Source organism: Paralichthys olivaceus, chromosome 5 (genome assembly GCF_024713975.1).
Source record: "Paralichthys olivaceus isolate ysfri-2021 chromosome 5, ASM2471397v2, whole genome shotgun sequence".
Classification (NCBI taxonomy): domain Eukaryota; kingdom Metazoa; phylum Chordata; class Actinopteri; order Pleuronectiformes; family Paralichthyidae; genus Paralichthys; species Paralichthys olivaceus.
In genome coordinates, this window is record NC_091097.1 from 13,002,856 (window position 1) to 13,024,022 (window position 21,167).

The window sequence follows — 21,167 nt, forward strand, 5'->3', positions numbered from 1 at the left end:
GTGGGCATTTTTTCACACATGTGGACTGTACTGCATTTAAACACAGAAAGAAATTCAGAAATCAGGAAATTCTGACAGGGCGAAATAAAGCTGATTGGCAGATACAAATGACACAGAATGAAGTTGACCAACCGGGTGGGCAGAGAAGAATTTTGGGTGGGCATTGCCCATCCCTGCCCACTTCTAGATCCGGGCCCGTTATTAAAACTATTAAGTAAAAACCTCTGATTTTCATTCAACATTTCATTTTATCAACATTTAAACCACATTTGTCCATTGCCACTTTAAACATTCATTTCATTCATAGTCTTATTTACTGAGCAGAAAAGGGAAAAAAAAATAAAGAGATACGATAACAGACAGTAATTGAGACGGTAACAGATCAGCAAATACTGGCCAAACTAGTAATGAAACCAACATGACAAACAGTAAGCAGACACGCATTTCCAGGCGCATAACGAACACCATGAAATCATCTTATTAGTTGATAATAATCTTAGATCTGCAGCTGCAATAACAAAATAAACAAAAGATTGGATAAAGTTTTTTATTTCTGCAAATAACACAACACAAGAACACAATTAAAGGTTTGGTGCAATAAATCATCATGGAAATAAGCAGCCCAACAGGAATATTAACCACACACAGAGCCATTGTGTGACTGAGTGATCCTTCCGAGGAATCTCAATTACATGTGTATTAATTAGTTTTTACACCACAGGAGAAATTTATTGAGTTCTTCACTCCACAAACTTCACGTGTGCCTGCACTGGTAAAAGCATTGCCATCGGTTTGCAAAAAAAATTTCTTAAAAAATGAAAATAACATCTGATTATATTCCATTTACAGTTCCAGCGCCTGTTGATACTTGTCCCAGAATAACACAGTAAATGTCACAACTACGGTACAGCGTATGAACAACAGCATGAATAAGCGCTGGATATCAAAAGCAGATGCATATACAGGAAAATATTAATCCAGGTTCAATTTAGAAAAAGTCAAATAATATGTAGATGCATTGTGGTAACTACGGCAAATACACATTCATTGATTTGGCTTTCCTACTTGAGCATCTCTCCAGACAGGGTTGACTGATCTGTTCCATAATGTCTGAGCGGCGGAATACACGCCGCTGTCCTGCTGAGTGTATGTCAGAGCTCCTCCAAGTCCAAGCGGCTGGCGCGGATCCTGAGCAGCAAGATTGTCAGTGACGAAGCTCATGCTGTCAGCAGTCATGCCAAGAGCAAGCATCTGCTGCAGGGGATGCTGGTCCGCAGTCCAAGCTGGGATTTAGTATGATCCTAGAAACATAATACAGAAACTAATGACTGTCGGAGGCCAACAACCACTTGAAGCTTTAACATTGACACATGTTTCTCATACCCACTCGCAAGAAATTAGAGGCTTTGCTGTTTTTTTTTTTTTTTTTTTCAGAAAAGTGTCACCTCAAGTAACCAGAGATTCATAAAACATGTAAAACTGATTGACACAAGCTTCTCCTCAGCTGATTCCTTTGGTAGAACTGATTTGGCTGCTATCACAAACTTTCCGCTTTCAAACTGGCATGAAGAAGCTGCAGATGAACGACCCAGAGCCTCATCCACAGCTCAAATCATCACATTAAATGTGGTGGCAAATTCCCACGTGTTTTGCCTCCAGCAGTGAGGGTTTTTCAATCCAACAGAAGAATAAAGATGTCACTCTGGTACTGTTCCGGCCCACAGAACAGTTAAAACAAACAAACACCCTGATTGCAAAGATACATCTGATTCCAGTGTTTAAAGACATGACATATAATGTCTGTCTAGAGCATGGGTGTGTGAACAGATCAGTTGGAAGCTGGGAAAACTGATTTATATCCAGAGCAACAGCTGGATGCACATAGTGTATCAGTGCGTAACATCAGCTTCTTCACAACAATGTGAGAACAGCCCGAGGTGAGGTAATGCATGCAGGTGGCCTCTTGTCAACCTCTGCTCTGCTTTACCTGTGCTTGCGTGTAGAGCCTTCCACACAATGACATAATGTTGTCTGCCCCCACACACCATCCACTCAGCCATGGTTGTCATGGCAGCGAAGTGGCAGGACCGGCCCGTCCTGCCCGTCCTTTGCCCGGGGAAGGAACAACATGTCAAAGGATAAGTAGTCATCCATCAGTGTTTCTCATCTTCTTTCTGCCTGTCTGCACCTCTGAGCTGGTTTCCCTGCTAGAAGTCACGTTCCACCAGTGTACAGGATATGGCCTCATTCTCTTTCTTCATAGCCCTCCTCCTGCACTTGTCCCTCCTTCCCTCGGGCCTCACACATCACCGTCTATTTCCGGCTTTCTTCCCCTGGCCTAAGCTACAACCAAACACTTTCATTTATTTGATTAATGTTGTCTAAACTTATTTTTAGTTTCATTCTTCTTCAGCTTCACCTCTCAACAACCTTCATTTTACCTGATCTCTCCATTCTGGTTTTACCCTTCCCACGTTTCTCACCTATGCCTCACTGTGAAGCAGAGCCAATGGAAAAGGATCAACATAGAGAACCACGTCCCAACCTGCCTCTGAGCGTCAGCCTGCCCGTGTACGCCTGTCTGCGCCTGGGGCTGCCACCGTGGCCGTCCCCTATCTCCCTCCCTCATCAGAACATCTACTGTACCTGTCTGCTGGCTCCCTGCCATCCACACACACAGCCCCGCTTCATTTACTGAGGGAACCAGGTAGTGGAAATAAAAGAAGATAATGCAAGCATGTCTACAAAAAAAAAGACTACTCATGTTGAGGTCAAGCATGTTTGACCTCCACTGAGAACACCCACAGCTACCCCGAAAGGTGCACGTATACAGTACCACTCATTCAGCTTGCTGGCTGCTGTGCAAAATCCCGTCAACGGGTTTCTTTGAAGGCCACCGACTCTGTGGTGGGCCATCAAAGCATATCTTCATTCAGTTCCACTGAAAGGATCTGAGGCTCCTGAGAAAAGCAGTGTTTGAAGTGATATCTCTGTGCAACTGCATTCTTTTCCGTGCTGTCATGACTGGAGTTACACAATAAAAACAAGAACATGGGCATGAAGCCAGTGCCACCACCCTGATCATGTCTTTTAAACATGTGAACTACCACTGCTATCTCCGTTTGATCAGTCGACGTACCAAACTCTGGCTGCAACTGTCAGTGTCCATTAATAAAAAAGCATCATATATTCCTGAATATCAAACAAAAAGCAGAGTCATCCCTACCTGTTGAATCACTGGAGATCATGTTTCCATTACTCAGCCTCTTCTTGATGCTCATCTGAGATCATCTGTAACAGATAAAAGACCAGGAAATGAAATGATTCAGAGAGGGGCTCATTCAAGTGTAAACATAAACGTCAACCAAAAAATCAGATTTAATTTAGTCCAGCTCTGCCTAAGCTTGCATTAACACTCCAACAAATATTTATTTCTCTACAGCACAACGAGAGAAAATACCTCCGTTCTCTGTTTTCATAGGGAAGTTTACAGTTAAAAGTTTAAAACCTCCATTACTTAACAAATAACAGGAGTAAATTCTATTTTGGTGCACGAAATTGTATTTATTTATTTTTACATTCCTGTATTTTTGGTTCTTGTAAACTACTAGATGGTCACATCTTTAAACAATATTCAAATAAAACAAGGGAACAAAAACTGGCTGTGGTTGTATGCCTCCACCAACCAGGCCAGTTTCAGTCAACACTTTTTTCCAGACTCATATGAGGTCACTGTGAGCTTTACCTTAGACAACTGAACCTTAATCGGTTCATCTTTGAGTCCAAGTAAAAACGGGTCAAAATTCAAAGAAACGCACAAAAAGCAGATTTGAGATAAGAGGCAGATATAAGATATCATGTTCATGAGGCCAAAAACATGTTTTGTGAGACCACCGTGACCTTGACTGTGCCCACCTAACTGTAATAAATTAATCTGCGAGTCCAGGTGAACATTTCTGCCAAATTTGCAAGGATTCTCTCAAGGCGTTCTTAAGATAATATTTTCACAAGGCAAAAGAGTTTTGTGAGGTTGCAGTGACTTTGACCTTGAAACTTTAATGTTTGTGTTTTCAACCACCAAGATCCTCATTTTCACATATGTCCCAAATTTGAAGAAATTTCCTCAAGGCTTTCTAGAGATTTTGTGTTCAGAATGGGAAGGACAGACAACCCAGACACATAAGGTCTATGCTCTGTCTGCCTGTCGTCTGTACAGAGGCATAAACATATCCAACCCTTAAGCATAGGTCATATGTTAAACACACATTTATCGAATCATCAATTATAATTCAGTGGTTCAACATTACAATCTAGAAAAATCTCCTTTCTCTCAGGCTTAAAGGTTCAGTGTGTAGAATTTAGTGACATCTAGTGGTGAAGTTGCATGTTGCAGCTAAATAGCCGTCACCTCACCCTCCCCTTCCAAACATGAAAGAGAACCTGTTAGTATTCAGATATAAAGGGCACAGGGTAAGGGTAAAAACACAATAATTTGTACCATTTAGATGAAACACAAGTATTAATATTCAATTTCTACCGATAGATCCTTTCACCTAAATCTTACACACTGAACCTTTAAGTGACGATCAGCTGCCCTACGGTCTTGATGCATTCTTTTTCAGGCACCAGTTTCATAAGGACCACATGACTCAGACCTTCTCCAGTATCTTCACAGACCATTTAAAGAGTCAAACCAGGAGTAGCAACATAGATCAGCGGGACTCTGTTTTATGTCAATCTAAGGTTTCAGTTGAGTTCTGTAGCACCTGGCAGTTCAGAAAAACGGAAGCATTCAAACTGGCTTTTTCATTGTACCATTTTAAATGTACTTGGTGTGTTGGTTTTATTTCTTAAGGTCAACAAGTTCAGTTAGATATTGCACCAAGAAACTTGCAGGTTACTTCATTCAAGCATGTGAATGAAGCTGTGCCGTCTTCATCCAATCACAGACAAAGGTGCCCTCAGCTCCTGAGTTTCACTGTCCCAGACCTGTTACCATGGAAACAAATGCACTGTTTCCGAGTGACACAAAGCCTGAACTTAAGAACCTCCTTTCAGGTTGAAGGCTCCAAGAGTTGAGGGGAAAACAGCAATAACAGGACGGCGGGGAGAGAAACTGAATACTGGCAAATAGCTTCCCAGAGTTTCTGGAGGACATGGTAAAATAATTCTTCCTTTTAAAATACCTTTCCCTGGCACCAGGCACCATAGGTAGTTTTGTGCTGGTCCCATTTCTTTTATATCCCCTCTCATATTTCCGTTTCTTTTAGCTATCGTACTGAGCTAAGTGAGTTATCATGTACACCAGCAGGCTGTAGCTGCATGTGGCTAGGCTAAGCCTCCAGATGAGGTAATGTTTACAGGATTGGCGAGCCAGGAGAAAGGTTGGTCAGGTCTTGATTAGCTCAGGGGTAGGGGCTCTCTCTAATATTGGACACCCCTTTGTGTGGTGAGATTACTACCTTATGAAAAACTGCCCCTGCTGACACGCCTGATGGGATCAGAGCTTCCTGCCTGCTGCATCGTCCTGCTTATGAGCTCTCCACACATGGGAGAGAAAACACACAGCCAAACACCACAAACACACATCTGTACCTCTCACAGACATGTGCAGTGAGAGATCATGTGCACAACTCACAAGTACTGTGCATGCCTACTTGTAAACAAGCATGTACACACACATACACAGACACACACACACCCAACAAGCACACACATGGCTGCAAACTGTAAGTCAGGACCATAACTGATGACCCCCAGATGGAAAACAACCTGCATTTATTAGCAAGGCCAGATGCGACACAAACACACGCTCATGCACGCTCACTTGCTTTTACTGAGGTTGTCTCCTCCGGCCACTCCTCAATGAAAATCACATGATGGACCACATCCAGCTCTGAAAAAACAACTGAGAATCTCCACCCTGAAAAAACATCAACAAACAATGTTAAAAATCACAGAGGACTCGGAGGCAAAGCTTCCAGGGGATTTGATCCTTGTAGTCCTCTAAAGAAGGCTGAGGCTATAGGATGATTTCAATTATTCGATATAATTTCTGATGGTCCATTAGTTCAAAATAAAGCTCTGATTATATGTGATGTGTAAACAGAAGGTTGCAAACAAAACCTGCATCTGATGCAGGGCTGTACTTTTTTCCAGATGCGTAATCGACTCTTAATTAGCAGTGGCCTCACTTTCATGTAACCTTTCCCAAATAAATCTCATTTAAAACCAAGAACAACTGAATCATGGCAGCATTTTGGTTCCTTCAACCATACAGCAAACATCAACACCTTCCTATTTCTACTGTTTAAGGGCCTGCACTAGAAAATGATCCTCTCTCTCTCTCGGCACTGGCACAACCTTGCGCCAGTGGTCCTTTAAACCAGTCATGTGAAATGACCCGTTCCTTTCTGCAAATCAGATTACATCTCCAACCTGAGGTCTGCAAGTACACACACACATTTAAAGCTCAGGGCTCAGGTCCACGCAACTCAACACACACATTAACACACACACATCAAGACACGGCTTAATCAGATATTGCCCCACAAACCTTATCGTCTTTGTAAATGTACACAAGACCCAGAGAAAAACTGCATCTATATGGCCGATATCATGAACAGTAAATGTAAAAAAATGAGAGCCGCTCAGGCCACAGATTCCCTCAAATAAGATCAAAACAAAGCAAGGTCTTTGTTAAAGAAAATCATAGGGGGCTGTGATAAGCATCCTTTCAGCAGTGCACGACTGCTGTTTGGCAGCTCTGCTATGGAATGAGCACATGTGCTAACACGTTTATAATGCGTTTGGCAGAAATGCAAATGATAGTTGATTCGCAAATGATTCGAGTCCTTTTCATGTTACCAAGCTGCACAAAAGCAGGGATCTCTAGTAAACTAGTTGCTTCAATTATAACATTTTCCAGGGGTTCTGTTACTTAACTTAACAAGTAAGGAAATAAGTGCATGAATATTTGAATAAAACAGTATGAAGTACTGTTTGCTTCTATGGTGCTTTTGACGTCTTTTAGATTTAGTGATCAGATGTGCAGCCATCCAGTTTATTTTTTTCAGTTTTTATCTCCAACTCTTTCATTCTAACTCATAGTGCGAAAGCAGCTTGCTGGCTGGCTGATGGTGGACTGGTCCGCTTAATCATACCCAGACAGTTGGAGGAAGTACAAGTCTCTGTCCCTACAGGATCTACATTAAGTCTCCACTCTGCTAATCAGAAAGCCCTTTAAATACATCAGCATGTCCCTCTGGCCCAACCAACAAGCAAATCGCATTTGTCTTTGCAACTTTTTTAAGGAAATGTCAATTACTTCTCCATCGAGTCTGGAAAAACGACCACTGCTGTCTCAGTGTTCATTGTAATAAATAAATAAACAAAGTAGCTCATTATCTATGGTCCTTTTTTGCCCTTGATCCCCTGGAAGTCAGAGGGTGGGAAGTCGTGGGTGGCAGGAAGCTGAGATAGTTGTGGCTACAATGGGGTGTCAGGACTCTGTCAGTCATCCCAACTCAAGTTCAACTCGAGCGGGTCATTTTCTCTTCACCATGATATCTGAGAGGACCAGCGATGGACACCAGCAGTGAGGGGTACGGAGGAGTGGAGGGACTGTGCCCTGGGTTAGATTGCACTGGATGCTCAGATAAGATGACAGCAAAGGGCAGATTTAGGCAGGTCAACAGTGGAAGCTGGCTGAGGCTACTGTTACCTGCAGGAAGAGCTCACTCATCCTTCAGATCACCTCCCACACCTGTGGAGGCCAGCATCTGAAACGCGGTGCCACCAGCCAGGAGCTGGGAAGTGGTCGCCAAAGCCTCCCAATGGTTACTCTTACAGCAACTGGACAATAAATCATTGTGCTGGTAGTTTTACAAGCTCTGGCCCTCACTAACATAACTGGCAATAATTTCCTAAAGCACATCAAGGTCTTAGATTTGGAACTTTCCGGGTAGCCACTGGTTTTCAGTTAATTTAAGTACACAACCAAAATTTGGAAAGATATTTTGGCATTTTGTTGTTTTGTTGAAGTTATATTGATGTGTGGTAATTTCTTTTTTCTGCCTTCAGGGACCTCCAAATATCTGAAATTTAGTGGACAACAAGTTCTTAATCCAACAAATTTTCAATATGGTTTTTTGGATGTCCTTGATTTGATGCTGTGTGCCAAATTTTGTGACAGCTTAGTAAGTAAATGCAATTTTTGCAGCTTCTATGCGGACAGGCAAGCAACTCTCCAATCGCTGCAGGTTGAGTTTTATATAACAGTAACAGTGAATGTCAGTGCATACCCTTTACCCTTTACAGCCTTTCAAATTTGACAATTTACAGTTGATCTTTAACATTGTTAAATAAACATATTATGGACTGACAAAATGAGTGATGAGGGCTCTTGTAACTTATTTTGGTATTTGTCATAATTTTGACATTTACTGATGATGAGCAAAGCTGATTATCAAGCCACAGATCAATAAATCAATCAAAAGCCTTGCAAGGCTAAAAGGTTGGCGAAAATGGAATAAAATAACTCACAACACATAGATCAATGTTATAGCACACATTCCTGACAACGCACATACACATAACCATAAAATAAAGATAGTGTTGTCTTTTTGAGTGCATTTCCTTTCGACTGGGTTGGCATATGGCTGCTGGTTCCCCTTTTACACCCTGCCTACACAGAATAACCGTCTTATAGCTTTCTAAGGACTGTGACCTTAGACTTTTGTTTTGGGTGTTGAACATCTACAGCCACACAAATGAAGAATCCCAACATGGAGGATTATTCGGGTTTATCATTTTGACAAGTTACCGCCCCCAGGATTGCTTTTCAAGTCATCAGTGTCATATGCTGACCCAAACTTCAACTTTAAAACGGAAATTTAAGAGGATAATAAAGTTACATCAAGCAACTCCTTAATAACACAAATTAAACAGCATAACCCTCCTCCCCTACTGTGGAAAAAAACTAATTTGTGTTTTACAAGGTGAGAAGTGAGGAAACAGTTCTATTCATATGCAATAGTGGCAATGAATTATCTTGTCTTAAATGAAAATGCCACCATGTTATCTCCTATCATCTGTTTAACTCAGTAGAGGTTGTGACCAGGAGTGGTCACAGGAGCTGTGAAATGTTAGTTTTAGAGTGAAGGTAAACAGCCTCTCCCATGGTGGGCCTGTACCCTACACAGAGTAAGCACATGTTTCCCATTGTGGTTAAAAGGAAAGGGGATTAAAGTGTAGAGCAGCCGAAGTCATACCCATACACCCCACGGTGGGATCACAGTACTTTCAGGTCTTTCAGTACTGCTGATGCAGCCCAGTTGGAGATGGGTAGTGTGTATAGGGAGAGGGCATGGCCTGATTTATCAGATGGGCAAGTCAGGGTCCTCTAGAACCTGAATTTTGTCCCGTTCATACCTACATTAACATGCAATCTGGGTGATCCAATCACAAGTGGACAGCATCAGTTCACACCTGGCACAGCATGTCCACACATGCATCTCAAGTTACCACATCTCCTTTCCCTTCACTCTATACGCAAACAAACACATAGCTCATTAACAGCTGTTTGTAAAGGCACAATTCATTATTTTCCTACACAGTCTGACCGTAATGGAAGTCTGCTGTTGGCTGTACAGTGAAATAGGACTTTATCCTTTTGAAACTGCAGAAAAATAGAAAATCAATATGAGGTGGTCAATGTTAATTGCAGTGTTGGCCACAAATAAATCAATGTATGGTAAAAAGTTAAAATATTTTCAGTTCATTTTGAAACTGTGGCAAGCCAGAGGACGCCAGCAGGTCAGGCAGTCCATCACAGGCCACATTTGCATTCACGCTGCTAAAAGAATGCGGCCACATGCTTCCCAGACGCTCTATAATGTGGTTTCATATGTGTCCTCAATGTTTCTTCACACCTGCACTTAGAGCTGTCCACTTGCAATCAGATCACCTAAGATGGATGTGAATGCCACGTCTGAAGAGAGCCTTTGAGACCTCTCTCTGGTGCTGAGGAGTCAGGCCTGTTACCAAAGAACTGACTGACATTCACACAAACACAGGGCAGGTTGGGAGTATGACAAGATGTTGAAACAGAGCAGATTTTACATTTCAGAGGCCCAACGTTGTCCCTGCAAAAAGAGATGAGCTTCACAACTAATATGAACAGAAACAGAGAAAGGGGGTTAGACTAAGAACATTGTTACTGATGACTGGTTTTGGCAGCCAGATATGAGGGTTTCACCCCAGGGCTTTGGGGTCAAATAGGCCACAATCAGGTACCACAGGGGACAGTTGAAGCAGGAGACTGTGACTGTGCAGCCAATTAAAGAAAACTTTAAAGAGGCGAATCACGCAAGGGACATTGAGGAAGATATGCATAGTGGAGCATATCTGCACGTACCAAAAACTGCCAATTAACCAACACCCCATGAAGCTCAGCTGTGACTGATTCCGCAGGAGGGCTTCCATGTGCAGTGAGTAAAACTTGGGTAGGAAAGGATTTAGACAGTGGGTCAAGCATTCAGCCTGTCAAGTCTCACCAAATATTAGTGTCATCTATTGTGTGAGGGTTTCTCAGAAATCGGAACTTGAGGTTAAGAACCCCAAAGCCTTCTGTTCGTACTCATTTCATCCGTAATCCTGGACTTGTTCTGAAATCTTATAGATGTGGATTAAACAGTCAAAAATGGAGAGGTCTGAGAGGTGAAATAATTTTAAACCATTGTATCTGTAAATTCTGTTACTATTGGGCCAATTGAATAGAATTGCACTTAACTATGTAAAACCTTCAACATATATTGGAATTAAAAATGTAAAATGCTGATCAATTTACTTCCATCTTGACCTCTGACTTGACTTGGATGTGACCTAGATGACTTTAAACCACTCCACCCAGTGAAGGGATTTTCACCCAGACTAGTTTAAGTCGAGCATTCCATAAAAGTTATGAACTGTCATTCTTAACCTTTTGGCCTCAAAGCCCACACACATAAACATAGATAATTACATGCTACACGTCTGTCAGTCTAACAGAGTTGGTGTATCTGCTTCCGTCTGTCATTGTGGGAGGAACTGGGGCAGCAAGGATTGTGAGCAGGACCTAAAGTGTTTGTGTGCAGATTTGCAGGACTTTCTCACCCACAAAAACCCTGTGTGGGGAAAAAGAGCACGGCATGTTAATGAGCATGTGCGTACTCGTGTTTTGAAACTGGAAACAGATTTATGCAGTGTTCAGGATCAGCTCTTTAAAGGTCATCCTGAACAAGCGCGCTCTGCTCTGTAAACCCTGTTCCCTCTCTGATCCAGGTGACGCTCGGCCAATACTTTCATGACACACAGGACAGGCACATAAACACCACTCTGACCACTTTCTTCTTCCTTGTGACGTCAATAATTTCCGATTCCGATGACGCTACACTGACATTCAGTGTCATTGATTAATTGGTTCCTACGGGGTTCTAAGAGTTTCCGTTTGAACAACAAGAACACTTTCCGGACCTCTTAACTGTAAGACACAAACACGGCTCCGGCCACAGCACAAGATGCCCTGGAAGGGGATAAAAAACAGCCACAGTAAGTTTTCCTATTGGTACTGATCACAGTGTTACATGAGATGCAGTTAGAGGGGAAATCTGTGGAACTCCCTTGATTACAAACATTCTTCAGCAACATGTTTGAAATAATTTGACAATGCACAAGTCCAGATTCATGCCACTGCATACGTGTGTGTATGTGTGTGTGTGTGTGTGTGTGTGTGCACATATTGCCCATACACACACTTAACTCAAAAAAACTCCAAACATAAATGTCAAGGAAATGCAATGGTGGAAAAAGGTGGGATGGGGAACACATCAAGGCTAATCTGGCCAGGGATTAGGAGCAGGCAAATATCACCAATAATAAACAAATGACTAACATTCATCTGTGTGCTTTCAAGCCCCCCGGGCTCCAGCTAGAGCACAACAGGGTCTGGATCCAATCCCTGCTGTTTATCAGTGCAAGTAGAAGCGCCCACTTGTCAAACCTCCATGAAAAACGTTTGGGGGACAAACCCAGAATGGGGAACAGAGCAATCCAACAAATCAGTCCTCCCAGATTTGATTTACAGCTCAGACCTCAAAGACCAGAGCCCAATATTCTGATGGAAATGGCCATTTTGTTACCACTTCATTATTCATGCTGAGACTGTTTTCTTGTCAGCCATTTTCTGTGGAATGATAATTTGATTTTGACTGACACATATCGGCTGTGACATTTTCAGCTGTGACAGAGGCAGTGTTAAGACAGCCGAGTGACTGAATAGGTTAAAATAACAATAATAAGCTTTAGGATTTAGAGCAAAGATTAATCTAGTACTGTAACTCATTAACAATTCAATCATTTGATTTATTGATTTATTATATGTTAATAACTTTCACTTGTTCCAGTCTCTAAGATAAGATTTGTCAGCTTTTTCTGCTTTATATGTAAATTAAACTGAAACATGACTGAAACATCCTGAGTCAAACATAACAGACAATTCTGAAGTGTCACAAATTTTAATGGAAATTTTCCACTATTTGATCAACTAAAATAAATGGCAAATATACAACATAATTAGATAAATGTTGTGTCTTAGCTGTTGTTTTACATGTTCCAATTTGAATGATCATGAATTTATATGTTTTTGTCGAGAAAGTCCAATGCAGGTGGCAAATTTAAAACAAGGCCAAAGTGTCCTCATGCTCAAGGGCATAAGGGATTTTACAATGCAACAATTCAACCTGTGATGACAGCAGAGCCACACACCCGATTCACATTATTGACAAATATTGATTACTTGTCTCAGCATCACCATGGAGATTATTGCAGAAGAATGTTGGACAGATAAAGTAATGGGCCATAAATCCCCTTGGTAGTAACAGCATTGGTTAATTAGCAGTGTGATGAAACTGAGATCAAAGGTAAAGCAGTGAAAGCAGGTTGTAATTTAGCCAGTGCACTTTTCTGCAACGAGGGAATAGTGCACACTAGGAGAAAAGGCTTCTAATGGAAATGCAAACACTGCATGTTTCCTCCGTCTCCTTCCTTTTGTCCTCTGTGACATCAGATAAAAATGCTCTACTAAGTCTTAATTTAGGTGGATATTCAGAGGCCTTGATCTCACTCTGTATGTGTCTGTCTGTGTGTGTGTGTGTGTGTGTGTGTGTGTGTGTGCGTGCGTGCGTGTGTGCGCTAGTATGCTAAGAAGAAAAGTCTTCCCTTTGCACTAATCCACTTATTTTGTTTCGCTCTACTGTTCAAGGTGGAAAAGTGCCGAGACGGCAGCGCTTTGCCTTCTCTGTCTGTTTGGCCCACAGTGCTTTACCTGCTGAGCGCCGGGACTCACCAAGCCTGAGGAACTCTGTTGCGTTAACCCTGTCCCTAAGTATGTCCCTGGCCAGCACAAAAGCCATCTGGGGTGCAGCTGAGAGCTTTAGCAACAAAATAACTCTTTCAATCTGCACTCTGCATGGTTCTGACTGCAGGGCGTTGAGGTCGCCAATACCAAGACTTGTACCGGACCTCCTCCTCTTTCTCCTCCATCCTTCTAATCCTGGCCTACATGACTGACTCCATCTGAAAGCCCCACACGCCAGAGGTGGGAGCCAACAGCACAGTGAGATTCGAAAAAAGACCACCTGCTCATCAAACTAAATTGCACTCACTGAAGGCAATGGCGAATAGAATAGAGAGAATGAAAAGGAGGGGACAAAGAGAAAAAAACAAGTACTAATAAAAAGAAAGACATGTCACTGCTCTCCCTCTGTGATCTTGGCAGACAAAAGAACAAATTGCATTTATGCATCACGGCACCCTAGGGTCAAAAATCGCCAGAGTCCCACTCAATACTGTTTGTGTGCGAGCATGCTGATATAGGTTCCATCAGTTCCCAGAGCCAGAGAGGTGCACAGGCCTACCTTTCAGCCTTTCATCTTGGCTTCTTTTGTATTCCGCTGCACGTCCGTCTGTTGTTTCTCTCCTCTATTTGGTAGAATTGGCTGTTATTATTCCAAACAGCATTATCTTTATTAATGCCACAGGTCTCAGGACTGTGCACTCCCTGGGAGCCGGGTCTGGACAGAGCTGCAACCAATCTCCCTAGATAAAAGCTTAGTGGAGAGCTGTATGCAAGCCAGACAGCTTGGACAGGCCTTCATCCTCACTCCTCATTCTCACAGAGAGGTATGGTCCCTACAAAGACTAAGATATGGCTTTAATCTTAGCACTTTCAGACAGACAGAAACGTTTGAACTCAGAGCAGCTCTCTGGAAGGCTATCAGAAGTCACTTCGGGTTGTTAGCCACTAGTCAGAACAAACAAATTGTATTATTACCAAACACATTTATATAATCCATAATGAAAAATAAAGAGAGGAAGGTTTTTGAATCAGGTTTGTGAATCATGAAACTTTATCCCGGTGCTTCAGTTTATGGGGCTACCCTCCAGTTCTACTGTGGCTTATACTCATATGTACTTGGAGCTGAGGCCATTTCCCAAAGTCAGTCATGCGTGACGAGTTATTTTAAAGGTGGTGTGGAGAGCTGACGTGTGGCCAGGCCAGGGCAGGGCAACGGTTGGGGTCTCGGCTTAGTGCCTCAAGCCCCTCGCTCCAGTGGTCACACAGCCTCAGCTCCCGGCCCGAGTCCGGACACTGATTTATGGGACAGGGGGATTACCATCAAACCAGCCATGAGGACCACCCAGATGGTGGCACAGGATGACAGCCGCACAAACACACACACAGGCGCACACGCACGCAAATTCAGATGTACTTATACATCCACACATTGTGTACCTTCACACTAAGATGTCCACAGAAACCCACAGAAGTTGAGTAGCTGCATATTCAATCTGTAATGGCTCTGTTAACCACTCAAGTGCAGTGAGTGGGATTAGATCGATGAGGTTTCCTCATTATAACAAAGCAAGGGAGTCAGCTTTGCTCCTTAGTTATCATATGTATCTACTAGATGTTCCTGGTATATTCTGCTTAATCACATCACACTATTTTTTTTTTCACTTACGTTTCCGTAAAGAATGATTACATATGGATGATCCTTTCAAAGAGAGCCAGTAACAAAACAATGTAAAAAAAAACAATATCTGAAATGGGTGACATTCAACTTTCAACTTTTCCTCAAAGCAGGCCTGGACTCCTCTTATTTTCACTTCAAATGCATTTACCATCCTTCATACTTTTCCACCAAGTCACATTGTCATCCAAGAAAAGTGAACATGTGCAAATACACTGAGGAAAAGAGGAAAAGGGGAAGACAGGCACATATTTCTCACTTGCCGGGGCACAGCACAACTCAACCTCAAGGCACCAGTTGGATGAGCTGAACAATAAGAGTCAATGACAAATCGGACATAGTGCATTCCTTGGGCAAACACTCACCTAATAAAGGAAGACAGGTAGGCAAACACTCACCTGCCCTAAGCTAATAACGCATGTGGAGACAAACACACATACACACACACACACAGACTTGAACGTGTCAGTATGTTGAGATGATAATGGGAATTAGATTGTGCAAAACTGTATAAGTATAAAGATAGTACCAAATTTGATTCAAAATAAATAAATAAAACTAATATAGCATTTTTCCCAATGAATAAATCACTGTGCTGCACAAACATGCAAGAGATCTGTTTCTTTGGACTCTATCAATGTGTACATAACTTTCATGCACGGTACTTGACCTATGCACTGTGTTTAGTGTGGTGCTTGCACTGCACATCAAAAATAAACCGATATAGAATATATACAGTAGCTTTTAACCATTTTCGGATAAGTTGTACATTATAAACCACATGTGGGTCTGAGCCCACAAATGCTGCAGCCTCCTTAAAACCTCTGTCTGCATTTGCGCTTGTGCGTTTTTGTGAGCATGACAATGTTAAAAAATGACTGTGCACAAATTGTTGATGACTGTACTTGCAAACAAATCACACGCATTTTCCCCAAAGGCCTGACAGCACCGCTCCACTCAGTGGGAAGCGCCCTCAGCACTTCCTGACCATGTGACTTCCCTCCAGCTGCCTTTTGATTGGACACTCATAGGCGGAGAGGATGAAGAGGAGTGAGGAGGAGGCGGGGGCGGAGGGTGGCGGGGAGCTAGCTGGCAGCGGATGCATGAGAGAAAACAAATTCCTGCCACATCGCCATGGAGATGAGTCAACAGCAGGTCGGGGGCCGGGGGGACATGGGGCACAGGCTGACCTGCTGTAGTTAACAATTCATCCCCGTATCCGGCTCCCAAATGATTGGGCAAACACGGAGTGCTGCGGAGTCAAAAGGCCTCCAAGGGTCTGAGAGAGGGGCATCACCCTGGGGTGACACGCTGACAGGCACACACTGGTAGGTAGAGGATGGACCAGCTAGGGAAGGGATATGGGGCACTAGAGGGGAGGGCAGATTGGGAGTGGGGGGATGATTAGATGTGGGAGAGTGGCTCAGTACACTGAGTACCGCAGGCTCCAGCACAGTCACAACACATTATTGATGGCTGTGGTTTTGTAAAAGCAGTGTAATTAAATGATTTGTGTTAAGATGCCAATTTGAGGATGGGAACATTCTGTTAAGTACCCCACAACAAACACCACCCTGTTAATTCTGTTTAAATTCTTCATGTTAAGCTTAATACTTAACAACATTTGGTGGCTCGCCGTGCCAACAGTAAAATAGCAGTTGCATCAGTTTTATAAGCTTAAACCACAGTAACACTATGATTGTCTGGCATGTATCCACTCTGTTAGATAGAAGGCTAACCCAGAGATTGGCAGGAAAACACAACAGGCAAATCTTAATATTTTTCAGTGTCTGTATATACTCACCAGAAGATTCCCGGGAAGCAATTAAAGGTTCACTTCTTATTCCATGATTTGGATTCCTTCATTCTGAAAAAAAAGGAGAGAAGAAAAATCAAAGGAAGACAAACGTCACATCACACACTCATTATATCGTGTTCCATGGCTATATCTGGTTAACTCTTCACTCTCCGTTTGTACAGCTGGGTTCATTTAGGTGTTGGGGCATGTAATATGAGGTACAAATGGAAAAATGTTGAAAGCCTCAACCCACAGGACCTGGATCAAAAAACACTGACCACTTTACAGCGGAGCAGAGCGCCGTTTGACAATAATGGGTCAGAGACCGAAAAAACAGACGGGCGACGGGTGGATCTCATCAATGTCACTTCGTACAGAAGAAGAACCACAAGGCCTCAACGCTGCACTTAGGTTAGGCCAGACTTTATGCAGTGTTAGGTTTTGTCTCAGTCAGCACAAGCTGTCGTGCAACTTTATGCACCGTCACGGCTTGGTCTTCTCCCCCAGGAAAGCAAACCAAATCCCATTATCTAATTGGCCATCTAACTTTGAAAGGTTGAAATGCCACCATCACAACAGACCTTTTACTAGGCAGCTGTGTGAGGAGGGTGTGTGAGCAGAGAGGACCCGTTACTGGTTCCTCACAGCTACTCACGTCAGAGCAGTGTTTTCACCAACACCGCTGAAGCATGTTCTCCCTTCAGAGGGAATAAGGATACCGTCTACAGTCAATCTTCAGTCATCTAACCGACAAATCTTACAAATGAAAAACAGGACTGCATCTTTTATTGTGCATCTGTTGGAAGACGAGAACTAAAAACAAGGGAAAAAGCGCGATTATGATAAAAATACCAGATGTTGAGACATTTCTCGAAAGGTGTGTCATTCAGGGAGCTTGGGACGAACCTCTGGCCGCAGCCGAGCTCTAAATTTAGCATATTTACTAAAATAAAAAATGAGTTCAGTCCCTGGCACGGAAAACGTTCTCCTCCCCATTCATGATCTCAGCGGTGCCGCCAGCGTCACTCATGACGAAAAGCTGACCATATAAAACAACAAAAAAAGACCTCCTCAAATACTCAGAGTACATAAGGAAGCAACCACAGCTTAATGTTCCCTGTAAATGATCCTATTACTGCAACAGAAAAAAAGATGGTTCTGACTTTTCTATTTTTAGAGCAGCATTTGAGCATAAATTACCTTTTACATAACAACCTCAGACAGAACACAGAGTCTTATAAAGAAGTGGAATTAATGGCCAAGAAGCCTTTCACATGGCTTTGTACTCATGTACTGTGTGTACACAAAGGGAATGAAGGATGTATGACACACGTAGAAAGCTACTGTGTTTGTTGACTGTATCTGTACATGCCGGGGATCAGCCTGTGTGTGGCAGTCTAGAGAGGATGCCCCTGGGCCAGGCTGAAGAGTAAGTGAAGCAGAGGTCCCATCTAAGCTCTAAAGCATGCGAGTATCGGGCCTGTAACTAAAACACAAGCATAAACACAGGCAACGTTAGGGATTACACCCTGCAATACCGCCGCAGGAAACCACAGACAGCACAGGTGTAACCATGACACGGCGACGGACACATTCCTCCCCATCTCCATTCTGCCCGTGGAGGTCTGACTGACAACTCATCATCTGCTCTTTTTGGCTGTGTGAAACTTGTATAAACATCTGCAGGCATTTGTATGTGTGTGTATATGTGTGTGTAGGAGCCACAGGTGAGGGACACACACACACACACACAAACACAGAGGGGAATACATTGGCCTAATGTCAAAGAAAAGAAGCCTTGCAGCACAATACCACAACATCTGTCAGAGAATGAAAATCTTTCCTTTGAGAAATTGCAATCTTATATCTAACTCATGATAAGCAAAGAGCTGCACAAAACGACTTAGATTTTGTTTACACCGTCAAGATGTTTTTAAAGCTAAAGTTTGTTAGAGAGAAAAAGAAAAGTAGCAAAGAGGAAGCGAGTCATCATCCAGCACGTTTCCTCAGTGAACAGCACCCCCTAGAGCAACTCGCCAGGTCAGACCTGCACTCCTCACTCTCACTGCTGTTGATGGTCTCGACATAAACTGCAGAAAAAAATATACTCGTCAGAATCAATTACGACTCGTCAATTCAAAATGAGAAAATCTGACAAGCACACATGCCGTATGATCATTCATATTTATTTGCAAAGATACAAATATCCGGGTTGTGTCATCGTCTGGCTCATATGTGAGCCACAATACACAGAGGTGAGGCTGGACCACTCATTATGCCAGTGTGAGTTGATAATGAGGTAGGCTGTTATTAAGATGTTTGCTTTAATCGTGTGCAGGGTTATTAGGGGGCAGTTTACAGTACACACGAGAGATTAAGGCAGGCCATGCATGACAGAAAGAGCTGAGGAGGCCAGTGATAGGCCAGCTACCCACAACTGTGAAGCAGGCTGAGAAATACGAGCGCACAGTAGGACATGAAACTCGGCAAGACAAACCTTTACCTCTCTCTCTCTCTTTTTTCCCTTTCTCTTCCTTCTCGTCTCACTCTCGCCCCGTGTTCGCCTCAAATCATGTTACACAACCACAAAGAAAAGCCTTGTACATCGGAGACTTACTTAAAACAAGCGGAGAAGAAAAGAACAGTAAAGAGAGGATCACAGAGGGATCTACACAAGCAGGAGGTGTTTGGTTCCTTTATATTTGTATAAAAGGACAACATGGCGGGGAGCCTGGCACTACTGTAAAGACGCACAAGTCCAGACACTTACACCCCTAACTACTTCACACATGCTTACATAAACTAAATCAGCCCGAGAGACGCGGCTCCGTGCACCAACCAGGGAGCACTACACGTTTCCTCTATATTTTTCCATGCCATTAATAAAACTAGACATTGTACTGTTTCAATATGTTTTGTTGGAATTCAGGGAGCACTTGAAAATCCATCATTTTATGAGCTTTCAAACTTTCCCACAGAATTCCCACCATTTTTTTCCCATAGATTTAACCCAAAGTAGCACTGAATTAGGGCGGCCACACGCAGCTCGAAATGCTGCTCTCATTCTACTCAAACATGACATATCACCCAAAACCTGTTGCCTTAAGAAAAGCTGTTTTCTGACATGAAGACAATTATAATTTTTAATTTTTTGAGAAACCACAAACGCTGCCAACTAAGAGTTAACCTGGGCTGGACTGTGTCTGTAACATCAGCTGAATGTAAATGCTCACAGTATTTACACTCTAAAGCACTTTGCTATGAAACAAAAGCTTGGATTTGGTTTGCGTCAACATCATCTGTGCCTTTGTCGCTTCATTCATTCACATAAACCACAAAAATCAGAGATTAAAATGAACTTTTCACACATCCTCTTGCGCTGCATGGTGAGTAAAAGGTGAGTGTGTGTGTTTGTCTGTGTGTATCAAGTTAGCAGAAGGTCAGAATGGTGAAGTATTAGAGCACTGTTTACTCTCTTCCATGTACTCTCGGGGACAAGCCTGTTTGAGAGTTTGAACAGTGACGTGTGAAACCCGTGAAAACAGGACATAGCGCTGCTCTGTTTGCTCAAGAACACCTAAAGAATGAACTGCCATTACAAAACAAATCCCTCAGCCTGCATTCCTCCTGTCCATCAAACCCTACCTGTTCAACAACATATGACACAGGCTGGAAAAAGGTAGCTACTTCATGGGGGGGGTGACTTGCAATTTGTTAAAATGCTGTCAGCTCTCTGACCTTCATGTCTGACCTGCAGAGAAGAAAAACACATCCGCAAGTTTGGAGGAGCAAGAATTCTCCTTCCTTTTGCCAGGATGTAATACAGAGACAAGCAACTCAACGTCTCCTCTGCATCTTCTTTATTAAATCCAAATTCAGTGAAACTTGAACTTTTTATGGAGTTTGTTATAGAATTCATGATGGCAAAAAAACAAATCGATGGGCAACTATATTTTGGAGGGCATTTTCACCTGTATTGCAGGACAGTAATTGTGAAATGGGGAGAGAGAGAATGGGGGAGACATGCAGCATAAGGTAAGGTCGGAATCAAACCTGCAGCTGCTGCATTATGACTACAGCCTCTGTGAGTGTGATGCCCATAATACCAAGTGATCATCAGCAACTATCTTGATAAGAAATGAATCCTTAAATCATGCCAAATGAATCTGTTAATTCTACAAACCTTCATAAGATTGTAAAACAAAAAACATTTTTACTTTGTTGAAAGTCACCTGAGCTGTGAAAAACTGGGGAAATTGGTCTGAATTTTCTGGTATTTTTCTGGACATGTCACTCAG

General features: G+C 42.7%; 1 long non-coding RNA gene across 1 annotated transcript in view; it reads right to left on the reverse strand.

Moving 5' to 3' along the window:
• Positions 1-533: 533 nt before the first annotated feature.
• The window catches only part of LOC109638673 (uncharacterized), a 48,572-nt gene continuing 27,938 nt past the window's right edge, over positions 534-21,167 (reverse strand). Inside the window, exons 2-4 of the long non-coding RNA XR_002203354.2 lie at positions 16,876-16,938; positions 3,227-3,291; positions 534-1,301 (exon numbers count right to left, since the gene is read on the reverse strand). This is a non-coding gene — a long non-coding RNA (uncharacterized lncRNA). The remainder of the gene's footprint in view (positions 1,302-3,226; positions 3,292-16,875; positions 16,939-21,167) is intronic.